Below are 12,360 nucleotides of genomic sequence, written 5' to 3'. Positions count from 1 at the left end.
CCCGGGCAGTGTATTTTGACCTGGAAATGCAGAGCTGGTGTGCAGTGATTTTGTTCAATGACTCACAGGGAGGGGGTAGCTGCTTTACAAATCAACTCCAATGTCAAAATGAGTTTCTGTGGAGAAAATGTTCAATTTGTAGGACTCAGACCTAATAAAAATTCCATAAAAATGTAAGAAAGCCAGCAATGTGAGTTATGGAAATGTGCACACATATAAATTATCACAGCACCTCTACATTACCGCAATAAATGCTAATTACTTACTAAGGTGTAAAAGGGCTTTAAGCAATATTACATATTAGAAGACCAAATAATATCAGATACATACAAACTTCTACAATCTGTTCTATTTATAAATATTAACTACCTATTCTTGTAAAATGGCTCTACTGTATATTTCACATTTGCCAACCTTTGCAAGGAAAAACATTCACCAATATTACATTTACAACTCTTTCACTAAACACTTAACTTGCATCCTTTAGAAGAGGGAGATGTTCTTATTTAATCTTCCAAGAAAACAGTAGATTTATATTTTCAAACATGTTGATATAGAGCTGAATTTGGCAAACTGCTGTTTGTATGTGAGGAGTTGCAGTCTGTAGTTTAATACACACCCACACCAAGTAATGAGACGGAAAGTTGCAGAAGATACAATGCCAAATGGTATGGGTGATGTCAGTGAGATTAAGCACATGAAACAATTTATGTACCAAAGGTATCAGTATTAGGAACTGTTATGAGTTAACCTGAGCCATCAATAATACTCACTTGGGGGACAAAAGGGGAACCTTTAAAGCATGATGTAATCAAACAAAACTTGTTTACAACTGTCAGTAATGTACAGTACATACAATTTTTAGCAGGGCCCTGCTCCAAAACCAATATATCCATTAGTAAATATTTACCTATCAATTTCTTCAAATAAACGTAAGAGAAACAGCCTCATTGTCAGACTCCTTTAAAACCACATAGGTGTTTACCATAAGGCTCCAAAAGCATAATTAACTGGGCTATTCACAAAAGAGTGAAGAGTTTGGAGAACACAGGTGAAGTGAACAATGTAGGACAACATAGCTGAACTGGAAAGTGAGCTGATCTGGAGAATTTTTCCAAATCAGCTATATTGGCCTAGATTGTTCACTTCCCCTGCCTTCTCCAAACTCTTCACCCTTTTGTGAATAGCCCTGTAAGTGTTACTGGTCTGTAACAATCAAAATGTGGTCTAGAAGGGATGTGAACAACATTACAATGCATCATTCCATATTATTATGTTTCATGCATCCACTTATTCCTAAATTGATAATGTGCAGTGAATCTAGTCCATGACGATAGGGTGGTAATTGTAATAGTCTAATGATGGTAAGCTTTTAAAAAGCCAGTCAAGCAATATCAGATCAGTCACTGCATATATGCTTCATTTAAATTCATTTGCTGTCAGTAACTTACTGCATATATCTGTCAAAAAAAAAAACACCCCGGTAATTGATGTATGGAGTCCAAGCCTCTCTAAAAAGTTAGTACTTAGTTGTTGCAAATGCACCTCACTGTCAGGCATCAAACTACATATTATCAGTGAACACTAATGTGTTGCTTAATAGGTCATATATTAGATTGATCCAGGTCAACCCTTAATTTCATTACTGAATGAAATATGTCCAGCCATGCAAAGCCATAAAAGGCTATACAAATAGCAATAGCATCATGAAAGACTTATTAGCATGATGTTTGGATAGGAAGGATGCAAAGTTCCACATGCATATATACAAAAATAGCCAAGTGTAGACTGAAGACAAACACTTAATGGAAGACAGATTAAGCAGTTCATATGTCAGAATGTGTGAACAGACAAGTGATGGGATATGCAGAGATGATGCTGCAAAGCTGAAGACCAGATGAAGAAAGCTGATTTCCAGGTTTGCTTACTACCTCTATGGCCTGCACACATACACCTTTGGGTAGTTTATCTTTCTATAGAACCTGAAAGATGCTGCTGTCATAATTGTCTCTGTAGCATTTTTGCAGAGTTTGACTAGTTCTGTTTGGAATGCTTACATACACATAAATGTTTTTTGCTCATTGTTTAAAGCAAATTTAATTTAGAACACCCCCTTCGTCTACTTACCCCCTCCAAAACCCTCCCTGCAATAGGACTCCATAGCCAGGTTCACTCTTCATTCTTTTGCAGTCTTCATTGCTGCATAGAACACGGCTCATGTTATGACACGGGCACGTGCAAGTCTATACATGTTTCCTATGTGATCCCAGGTTGCATGACCGCACATCCTCTGGCCTCACGGAAAGTGGATTGAATTGCACTGGCCACCATTCATCCTGCAAAAAGACTGGTGCATTTGGCATCCTTCGGAGAATGGAAAGGGTGAGTTGTGCCTTACTATCTAAATTAACTGGATGTATGCTTTAAAGAAGCAAGATCAAATTAAAAGTTGTCAGCATATGTACTAAACAGTTGCTGCCATTACATGGATAAATGCGAGCTTGTTTTCCGAACATCTGTAATAAAATCTACCGAATATGTGTACTTTTTTAAAGAAACATCACTGTATCTGCATGTTATGTTTGTAATACAGTAAGTACGAACAGATGCTGTACAACTAAAAAACAAATCACTGCAATACAGAAAACTGTCCTCCCCATTTGGCTGGGAAACTGATGGGGTGTAACTAACTGCCTGAATCATAGAGAAGTTGCAATGCCATCATTGATAAAGTACGGTGTCACTGAATTGTGCTGAGCTCTAACATATGAAGTGACAGTAGAGATAGAGTAGAAATTAAAATGTTGTTGAAATAATGCAAAGTTTGTTTTCAAAACATACAGAGAAACGAACTGGTTTCTATAAGTGTAATAAGAAACAACCTATCCTGACGAATCTTAAATTATTCTTAGGATTTGACTGTAAAGAAAAGCATTTTATCTAATACAGTAGACAACTAAATAACTCTAGTTACATTTCATCCCCTCAGGCCTTTTTTGGTTTCAATCAATTTTTTCTGCAGTACTTTTCATAGCTTTTTGCAAATCACGTAAAGCTGGCCCCACACCATACACACACATGGACAAATGTCAAAAAGATCCCACAATATTCTCTGAAAAAAATTGGAACTGAAAAGTAGTTAGCATCCATTATTGACAGGAAACAATACCGGCGCCTCCACGTGCAATATCGGCCAGTTGCAATGGTAACGAACACACTGAAGAGGCAGCTCCCACAGGTCAAAGGACCTTCAATCTGAGAGACAAAAAAACAAAAAGGAGCGCCTCCATAGCGTAAAACGAATTTTAGTGATAAAAACGCACAACTGTATTGTACTTAAAAGAAGTCGGTAGTAAAAAGGCATGTAGAAAACAATGGGATGTCAAATCATCTAGCAGCGGAAGTCTGAAAAGATGTGCAGCATCAGCGTCCACTGCCCCTGTGTGGTCTCGGTTTACATGTTTCTGGGGCACGCCCCCTTCCTCAGGTTCTGATGCTTTTATTACTGTGTATTACTGCACTTTACACTGGCTTAGTCACTCTACGTACAGAGATGCAAACACAATCTGTCTCAGCTTGGGGTGCAGGGGTACCATCTTTGCCTTAGGCGCCACTTCTACTTATGCAACCTGTGCTGTCCTTTAGAAGAGTGTGGTGGGGTCTTTCTTCAGCTACTGGGTAGAGAGCAGGCCAAAATAATATCAGGCAAAGCACTCTCAGAGTGAGGTGCTGCTCACAACATTAATTAGGCACTCATTGAAACTTTTAAATATGTGTTACAATACATTATTAATACAAATAATGAAAATAAATGAAGGTTACCTAATAGCATGTCTATCTATTACTGCTAGAAACTATAAACAGGTTACTGTACTTTACCACCAACAGCATCTGCTTACATATAGAACAGGCATGTCTTAAATAGAGATATTTAACTAACCGTGCATCCCAAATTATTGGTTTATTGCAGAGATACAACCTAAATTTAGAGCTATTTAGCCAGCTGTGTGCGTTCAACTGCTAGTTTATAGCCCTGATACAGCCTAAATGTAGAGCCATTTATCCAGCTATGTCTCCAAAACTGCTAGTTTATAGCACATATAGAGCCTAAAATATAAAGCCATTTATTGCAGGTTGTCTTTAGCATTTTAAAAATGTTAGGCTTCACCAGTGCAAAGTATGTTTTGTTTATGGAGAAATACTTGGTGAGCAAGAAGGACACACCAACTATTCAAGTTATTCAAGTTATGACAAGGGGCAAAAAGTAATAAAAATAACTCCCACTAAAGTACTCAGATGTAGAACATAGTTCTTTGAGGTGGTTAGCATTTTCATCACAAATAGTTCATCTGTAAATTTTGCTACATATAAACTATGATTTCCATAACTTGCACTGATGAGAGCTAAGCCTAAAACAACTGTATTGAAGTAAAAAAAAATGGCCATGTATTTTTAGGCTGTACCTGGGCCAGCATATATGGATACACAGTAAACTTATTGGGGGGAAAAAGAATGGTTGCATTGCTTAGCCCACTGTCCTTACTTAAAAACCTTGCTGTGGGAGAAATATGTGGGCTCCCATTTCTCAGCTTTACCTATGTAAATTCTAGGTACCTGGCTGTCATGCTGATGCGTAGTTTTTAAAACTTTGGGAGACTCTATTACTGAATATTATGTATGGTCCCTCGGTAATGTCAAAGGCCGTAGTTGAGGTCTTCTTGTAAGTTGCCTACCACTGCTGCATTCTCCATAAGCACACAACTCCCATAATCTGTGCTCTACATTAACACTAAAATCAATAATTTTGTATTTATCCTAAATTGCACTAGAATAAAGTACACAAGTGATGTCATTTATGCTGGCCATGCACCTTTTATTCTGTAAAATCCCCTGCTTAATGACAATTATGTTGTATGAGGCCCTGTCTGATTATGTATACAATTGAATATATTGTGTAGGCAGGCCCTCGCTGTACGTTTTTGTTAGATCTAAAAGAAATACAGTCCTGGACAAATTTTGTGGCACCCTTACAGCTCATTGAAACAATGCATCATTCCTCCTAAAAAGTGATGGAATTAAATGTTTCTAATGTTTACCTGCATGCCCTTGATGCTCTGCAATTGCTCAAAGGATGATCAATCTTGCAATCAGTCAATACGCCTATTTAAAAGTATCAATCTGTTGTTTGGAATCATTGTGTACACCACACTGAACATGGACCAGAGAAAAAAAATGAGACCCAGATTGAACAGAAGGATAGTGTGAATGGTAGACAAAGAGCCAAGAAAAACTTACAAAGAAACGCAAGCTGATCTCCAAGGTCAAGATACTGTACATCAGTGTCTGATTGCACCATCCTTCACTTTTTGAGCAACAGTGGGCTCAGGAAGACAATCCAAGACGAAAGAAAAACATAAGAGCCAAACTGGAATTTGCTAAAACGCATATCGATAAGCCACAATGCTTGTGGGAGAATGTCCTCTGGACAGATGAGACAATACTAGAGCTTTTAGGAAATTACATCAGCTCCATATTCAAAGATGAAAAAAAAAATTAAGCTTTCAAAGAAAAGTTTCCAAGAGTGAAACATGAAGGATGCTCGGTTATGTTTTGGAGCTGCATTGCTCCATTTAGCATGGGTTGTCTTGAATCGGTTCATGGCACAATAAAATCTGAAGACTGTCAAGGAATTCTGGAAATTAAATGTACTGCCATGTGTCAGAAAGCTCTGTCTAAATCGTACAGTAGGCCATAGTCCTCCAACAGGTTAATGGCCCAAAACTCACAACTAAATGCACCCAAGAATGTCTAAGAAGTGGCCTTCTATGAGCGCTGACCTAAATCCAATTGAACATCTATGAAAAGAGCTAAGACATGGTAAGATTTCTCTTCTCCTTCTCTTCTTTCTGTCCTTCTCTTTATTCTCTTTCTTGTCTTTTCTCTCTCTCATCTTATTTTTCTTTTTGGCCTCTTTTTTCTGTGTGTTTCTTTGTGCTGTGCCCTTTTATTACCCCCATTGTTTAGTATTTTTTATCATCCCACTGTGCACTGTACTGCTTGGCCAGTTGGTGTCTCGCTAGTGCAAGCTCTCCTGCAGAGTCTTTTCCGAGACTCTCACCCACCTCTTCTTTTTTTTTTTTGTGGATTTATACGTCCTACTCACTTGAAATTATGTTCTTGCACAAGGCAGGGTTTTTATTATCATTATAATAACCAACATTTGTTCTTCCATCTGTGATCTAAGGTAGTTTTTAACTCATCAAACGTGCAATTTTATTCTGTGATGTGTCCCCTTTATAAAATCACTAAAATTATTTTTCTAGTGCAAAGCATAGTAAAGTTATTTACAAATAAAATAGAGACTTTGTGAGCATTTTTAATGCTGTGCTACATAAAAATGAACAAACCAAAAAACTTTAAAAAAAAATGTACATAAGGAAAGATGAGTAAGAGCTAAAAAAACCCAAAAACTAACAAACGTTCAAAAAGAGGTTAACTAAAGACAGGTTTTAATTTAAAAAATCACTATTGCAGGTTTCCTGGAAATTACCTTATGTGCAGAAAAATTGATAATTCATAAATTTGCACATAAGCACTAACAGAAAATGCATTGTTTCAATATTGTTATCATGTATTTATGACAGAAGACTGCAACCGCTGTTGGCAGGCTTTGTTCTTACAGAAGCCACTGTTCCTGATATACAGAGCAGGAGCTGGCTGTCAAAAGGACAACCAAACCCTGCAGATTACAAGATCTGTCTCCACCACACTGGAACAACCCATAGCAGGTGTCTTTCTCTCTGACTCAGACCCTGGGTACGTTTAGTTTAAGTGATTTTATTTTTATACCCTCCCCCCCACTTCCTAGTACCTCAACAATAAATCAATCAGCTAACTAGTATGGTGGGAGCAACAGCTGAGCAATGGAACTTGGCTCATTTAGCTGGTAAGCCTGACAAACACAATACATTTTGACTGTATAATCCACATAAAATTGTCTTCAAACTTCCCAGTTTATCATCAACTATGTAATGTGAGCATTCAGTTCAATTTGTACCAGATCGTTATCACACTATGCAAGTTGTTTGCATCTAAAGATGATTGTACAATCAAATTATATTATAAACAGCAAGCTTCAGATAGGAACACTGTCAGTAAAATAAACAGCTGGAGTAGAGACAGGTCTTTGTAACTAGGGGAATGGGAGTAGGGTCCTAAATTTGGAGGACTGGTATGTTACAGAGTTCATAAAGAGCAGATGATTTTCCAAGAACATAGATCGGTGAGAACAAAATAAATGTTTCTACAGTTATTTTGCCCACAGCGAGATACAGTATCTTTGTGTTTAACATTGTATTGTATATGTATATAGAGCTTAGATATACAGTAAAGATTTGCTTTACAATGAATGCACAGAACTTTTTTTCACAGGCAATGCGTCCAGTACCCTTCACTAAAAGCACAACAGCTTTTTCCACAGAGACTCTCCCAAACACCAGTCAGTCAATCTTGTCACTTCATCACCCTGTACTATATGCACAATAGCTGTTTCCACAGAGACTTTGCCCAGCACCAGTGGATCTTGTCACTTCACCCTGTACTATATGCACAAAGGTTGTCTCCACATAGACTCTGCTCAGCACCAGTGGATCTTGTCATTCACCCTGTAGTATACACACAATAGCTGTTTCCACAGAGATTCTGCCCAGCACCAGTGGATCTGGTCACTTCACCCTGTACTATATGCACAATAGCTGTTTCCACAGAGGCTCTGCCCAGCACCAGAGGATATTGTCACTTCACCCTGTACTATATGCACAAAGACTGTTTTAGCAGAGACTCTGCCCAGCACTGGTGGATCTTGTCATTGACCCTGTACTATATGCACAAAGGCTGTTTCCACAGAGACTCTGCCCAGCACCAGAGGATATTGTCACTTCACCCTGTACTATATGCACAAAGGCTGTTTCCACAGAGACTCTGCCAAGCAACAGTGGATCTTGTCACTTCACCCTGTATTATATACACAATAGCTGTTTCCACAGAGAAGATGTTCGGTGACTGTGGGTTTCATAGCATCAATGTGCTCTGTAAGCACAATAGCTGTTTGTCCTGCACTGTTCAACACATTTTATGATGCCCAACACATTTTAGTCTTATCACTTCACCCTGTATTGTATACACAAGGGCTGTCTCTGCAAAGACCAGCATCCAATGCCTATAGGTCTCATCACATTGCCTTGAACTCTATGAACAATAGCTGTTTCTGCAAAGACCAGTGCCAATGCCTGTGGATGTGACTACTTGAGTCTCCACTGTATTCACAACAATTAGGGACCTGCTATTTTAATCTTCATGGACTTCTGTTGTTTTCCATTCCATAGCATTGCATTGTTTTATTATATTTTTTGCCAATCTTTCTTTTGAACAACATGTTCTGAGTGGACAAACTTATCTATTTTTTCAAACCATTATGTTGAGTTACATTGACAACCATTTTTGACTCCTTGCATTACATTGCACTACAAAAGAGTAGCGCATGCTATTTTTTTTGTTTTTAAGTGCACTCTGACATAACACAACACGATGCAACAGTGTGAACCGGTCTAATTTACACCCATACATTTGGGTTACTTTCCATTGGCATCTGTTGAAAATCGAACACTAACAGATGCTAACAGATTTGCTATGAATGGGGCCTTATTTGATTATTTAGATGATACACAGCACATGTGGTTCTCGCTACTTCTCTCTGTAATGCATGAACTTTACAGTATACTGCACAGTATGTTTCTACAAAGATGATATCTAACAAATAACAATTGTGATGTTTCATTCTGTTTAAGAGAGTCTGATAAAATACCTAAAAAAACAGTATTATTACCGTGTTGTATTTACTTCATAAAAAGTTGAATTGAATTGAAAGAACAATTCTTCAGCTGGGTTAGGCAAGTGCCATGTAACCATATACAGGTTTTCACACTGGGGATATTGCCTGTTATAAACAACTAGCTTTATTCTCTGTTGACAGGCTATAACACAAGTCTGGAACAACACAACAAAACAAGTTTATAGCCTACTTTGTGAAAGGCGGTTTTATAGATAATTTAATATTCTGCTTAAATTGATATATATCGTAAAAGAATTATCTTTCGGCTGATCCGAAGCCACACGAAGCAAGCCGATGTACGGCTGATTTCATCATCCAATCATGTGCGAGCAAAATTACCGTATTCGCTCAATAAGATGCACTTTTTCCCCAAAAAAAGTCGGGGGAAAATGTGTGTGCGTCTTATGGAACGAATCCCTATTGCCCAACGCCTGGAACATGCAGTTTTGGGCACCGGCCGAGTAGTTTTCTGTCCATTTAGCTCTGCTAAAGCAGAGCTAAATGTACAGTGGGAGCTGCTGCTCGTTTAATACAAGTGATCTATTCAGATAACTTGTATTAAAACTGAGCGGCGGCGATCGAGTCCGCCACCCCCAGGCCGTGGTTTTCGGGTCCCCCTCTGGGGGATAGGAGCTCACCATAGAGGCCCTAGAGCAGACGAAGAACGTCACAGCGCCACCTGTCTCAGTGGTCACTAACTGCAGGCTGTGTAAAAGTTTCTGTCACCAGAAACTGTCACAGAACCTGCGTCCTATGGTCCGGTGCGCCTTATGGAGCGCAAAATGCGGTACTTAATAATATAGGAGATAAAAGACATGTCTCCACCCGCTATACTTTAATTAGCTATTTTTTAACATTCAGTTCCTTTTGACCCCTTCCCCATTACCTGTTTACCCTGCCCTTTGAGTCTGAGTAGCAACAACCAACCCCATATAGGTTGATGTCTAAGTGTTCAAGTTTGTCAGTCACAAAGATATCCTTATATGTGTTCTAAAGCATCCAAACTTATAGCAATAAAAATAATCTTGTACAATACACCATCTAATTGTGATGGCATATTTGCCTCCTTGTGATTATGTCATTATGATGACAGTGTTTGCAGTACAAGCTTTCACACACCGAATTTAGTGCATTTGAAAGATTTTACAAGCCATTACATATCTTCATTAAATACTGGGTCGCAGTGTCACTGGATGGCTGTACATGCACAATCATAGGTATGATACATGGAGGCAATAAAGATCATAAACCCTGCAAAAATCTTGCAATTCTGCCACTGTACTTATTTCCAACACATTTAGAACTAATAAGAAATTCCTCAAGTTTTAAGAAAATATTCTACAATGGCATGTTATTCTGTATAAAACAGTTAAAAATCAAGTTCCATTTTAATATTTGATTTTTTTGTTAAAAAATAACAATATGTGTGGGTTGCAAGTACACTTATAAAAGAGATGAAAGCATTTATGTCATTTTACATTATTAGATACTTAATGGACAACTTTTTACACCATTAAAAATGAACTGATAACATCATCACTAAATGGTTTGCTACAAAATGTGCCTGCAAAAGGAATAATGATAGTCCAAGGGGCACTTTGAAATAGTAGTCTTATTATTAACCTACATACTATATATATATATAATGTATACATGTATAATATATATATGTGTGTGTGTGTGTATAGCAACGATACTTTGGTATGTTGTGCTATTCAGACGTTGTTCCACACGAATTAAAGGGCACAAATCATGCCAGAAAAACATGCCCCAAACCATAACACCGCCCCCATCAGCTTGAAGGGTTGTACTCATGCATGTGGGGTGCATGCTTTCATGCTGTTCCCGCCAAATTCTCACTCTGCCATCTGCATGATGCAACTGGAAACGTGATTCATCGGACCACATGTCTTTTTTCCAATGCTCGACTGTCCAATCCTTGTGTTCCTGTGCGAATTGGAGACGTTTTATCTTGTTAATTGCAGACAGCAAAGGTGTTCGAACAGGCCTTCGGCTTCCACATCCCATACGATGCAGTGTACGGAGAACAGTGCGTTCAGAGATCATTTGAGAGGATCCCTGATTAAAATCTTATATATATATCAATAATCACTAAACTCTTTCATTTTACTTTACTTCTTTAGGTTTACTTTAACTTGTCAATGTAATTTTAAAAGTAATCTTAAATATTTTTAAACTGTAGTCCTAATAAAATATCACATGTCTATCCTGCTATGAAGGTCCTTATTCAGGACCTTCCTGTTACAGTGTCACAATATGCTTACCAAGTCTCCCCATTGTCCTCCTTAATTGCAAATCTGTCACATAGAATTAAGCCCGAGACTACAACAGACTATTTCAATACACCTTATACAGAACACATCACCATAAGAAAACCCACAGTAAAAAATGTCATGTAGCCATGGGTATGTAAACAGGAAGTAGCTACAAGAAGAAGGCTGCAGATAAGTAGCACTGAAGAGCAACAAAGCATTATAGAAGGTGAAAACAAGAATTTTATTTAAAAAAATATTGATTGTTTATTGATTGTTTATTTAGGGTTTGCATCTAATAACATTATTTTATGAAGTGTCATGTTAAAGGTTTACTGTAATGTTTGTCTTCATACTGTTTGCTTGTAGCTAGCCAGCATGCAGCCTATAGAAGAGTTCAGCTGAGAGGTTCATAAATCTCTCTTCTCAGAAGTTCCCAATAAGTAAGTCCAAACTTTTCCAGGACCCAATCTTTTTACACTGGCCATATCAAAAAAAGAAGAAGCTCACTTCAAAGGGTTTAACTTTAACTAACACTGGTACCACAGTTACTATGGAAGTCAGGTCTTTGTATTACCCATGCAACATATTCTAAAACCTTCATAGTATAAATAGTGCCGCCATGCCTATCTATCTCTTTTTATTGCACAAATACTGTTCCAAGACTATGGGAGCACTAAAAATGTGAAACAGGTACATAATAACTGTTCAATTACAACACAAAACAGCTTGCAGCTGACAGGGCCAATAAACACAATTGAGAATCATTGTACATAAAAGGGATTGCAGTAACATTCATGAAGAGATATATACAAAGTATAATTACTCCAACATAACGGCAAATGTTTAAAGAACACCACCACCTAATTTATCTGAATTAGAATTGTATGGCTTGGAACCTTCCACTTAGGGTTGCCACCTTTTCTTCAGGCCAAACCCAAACACTATAGCGCTTCACGGCAATTTGTTTGTAAAGTATACACTATGCATGTATTTTGTAAATAAACGACATTTGAGTTAATCACAACTTACCAGTATGCCACAGGTCCCCAGATATGCATTCTGTAGATAAGTGTACAAAGCAGTACCTATATACCTTGCCGCAGTTCTTACCAGATATGCCAAAAGTAACGGGTGATGGTAATGACTGCGGATGGCGCTGCTCACAACAGAACAACAATACAGATGTCTCCAGCA

The 12,360-nt window shown here is 38.0% G+C and overlaps 1 protein-coding gene across 2 annotated transcripts in view; it reads right to left on the bottom strand.

Moving 5' to 3' along the window:
- Positions 1-12,360, bottom strand: part of GPC6 (glypican 6) — a 450,840-nt gene that overhangs the window by 373,629 nt on the left and 64,851 nt on the right. The window lies entirely within an intron of this gene.

Source organism: Nanorana parkeri, unplaced genomic scaffold (genome assembly GCF_000935625.1).
Source record: "Nanorana parkeri isolate BGI_ZX_2015 unplaced genomic scaffold, ASM93562v1 scaffold193, whole genome shotgun sequence".
Lineage (NCBI taxonomy): Eukaryota > Metazoa > Chordata > Amphibia > Anura > Dicroglossidae > Nanorana > Nanorana parkeri.
The sequence above is the reverse complement of the archived record's forward strand: the minus strand, read 5'-3'. Positions and strand labels throughout refer to the sequence as shown.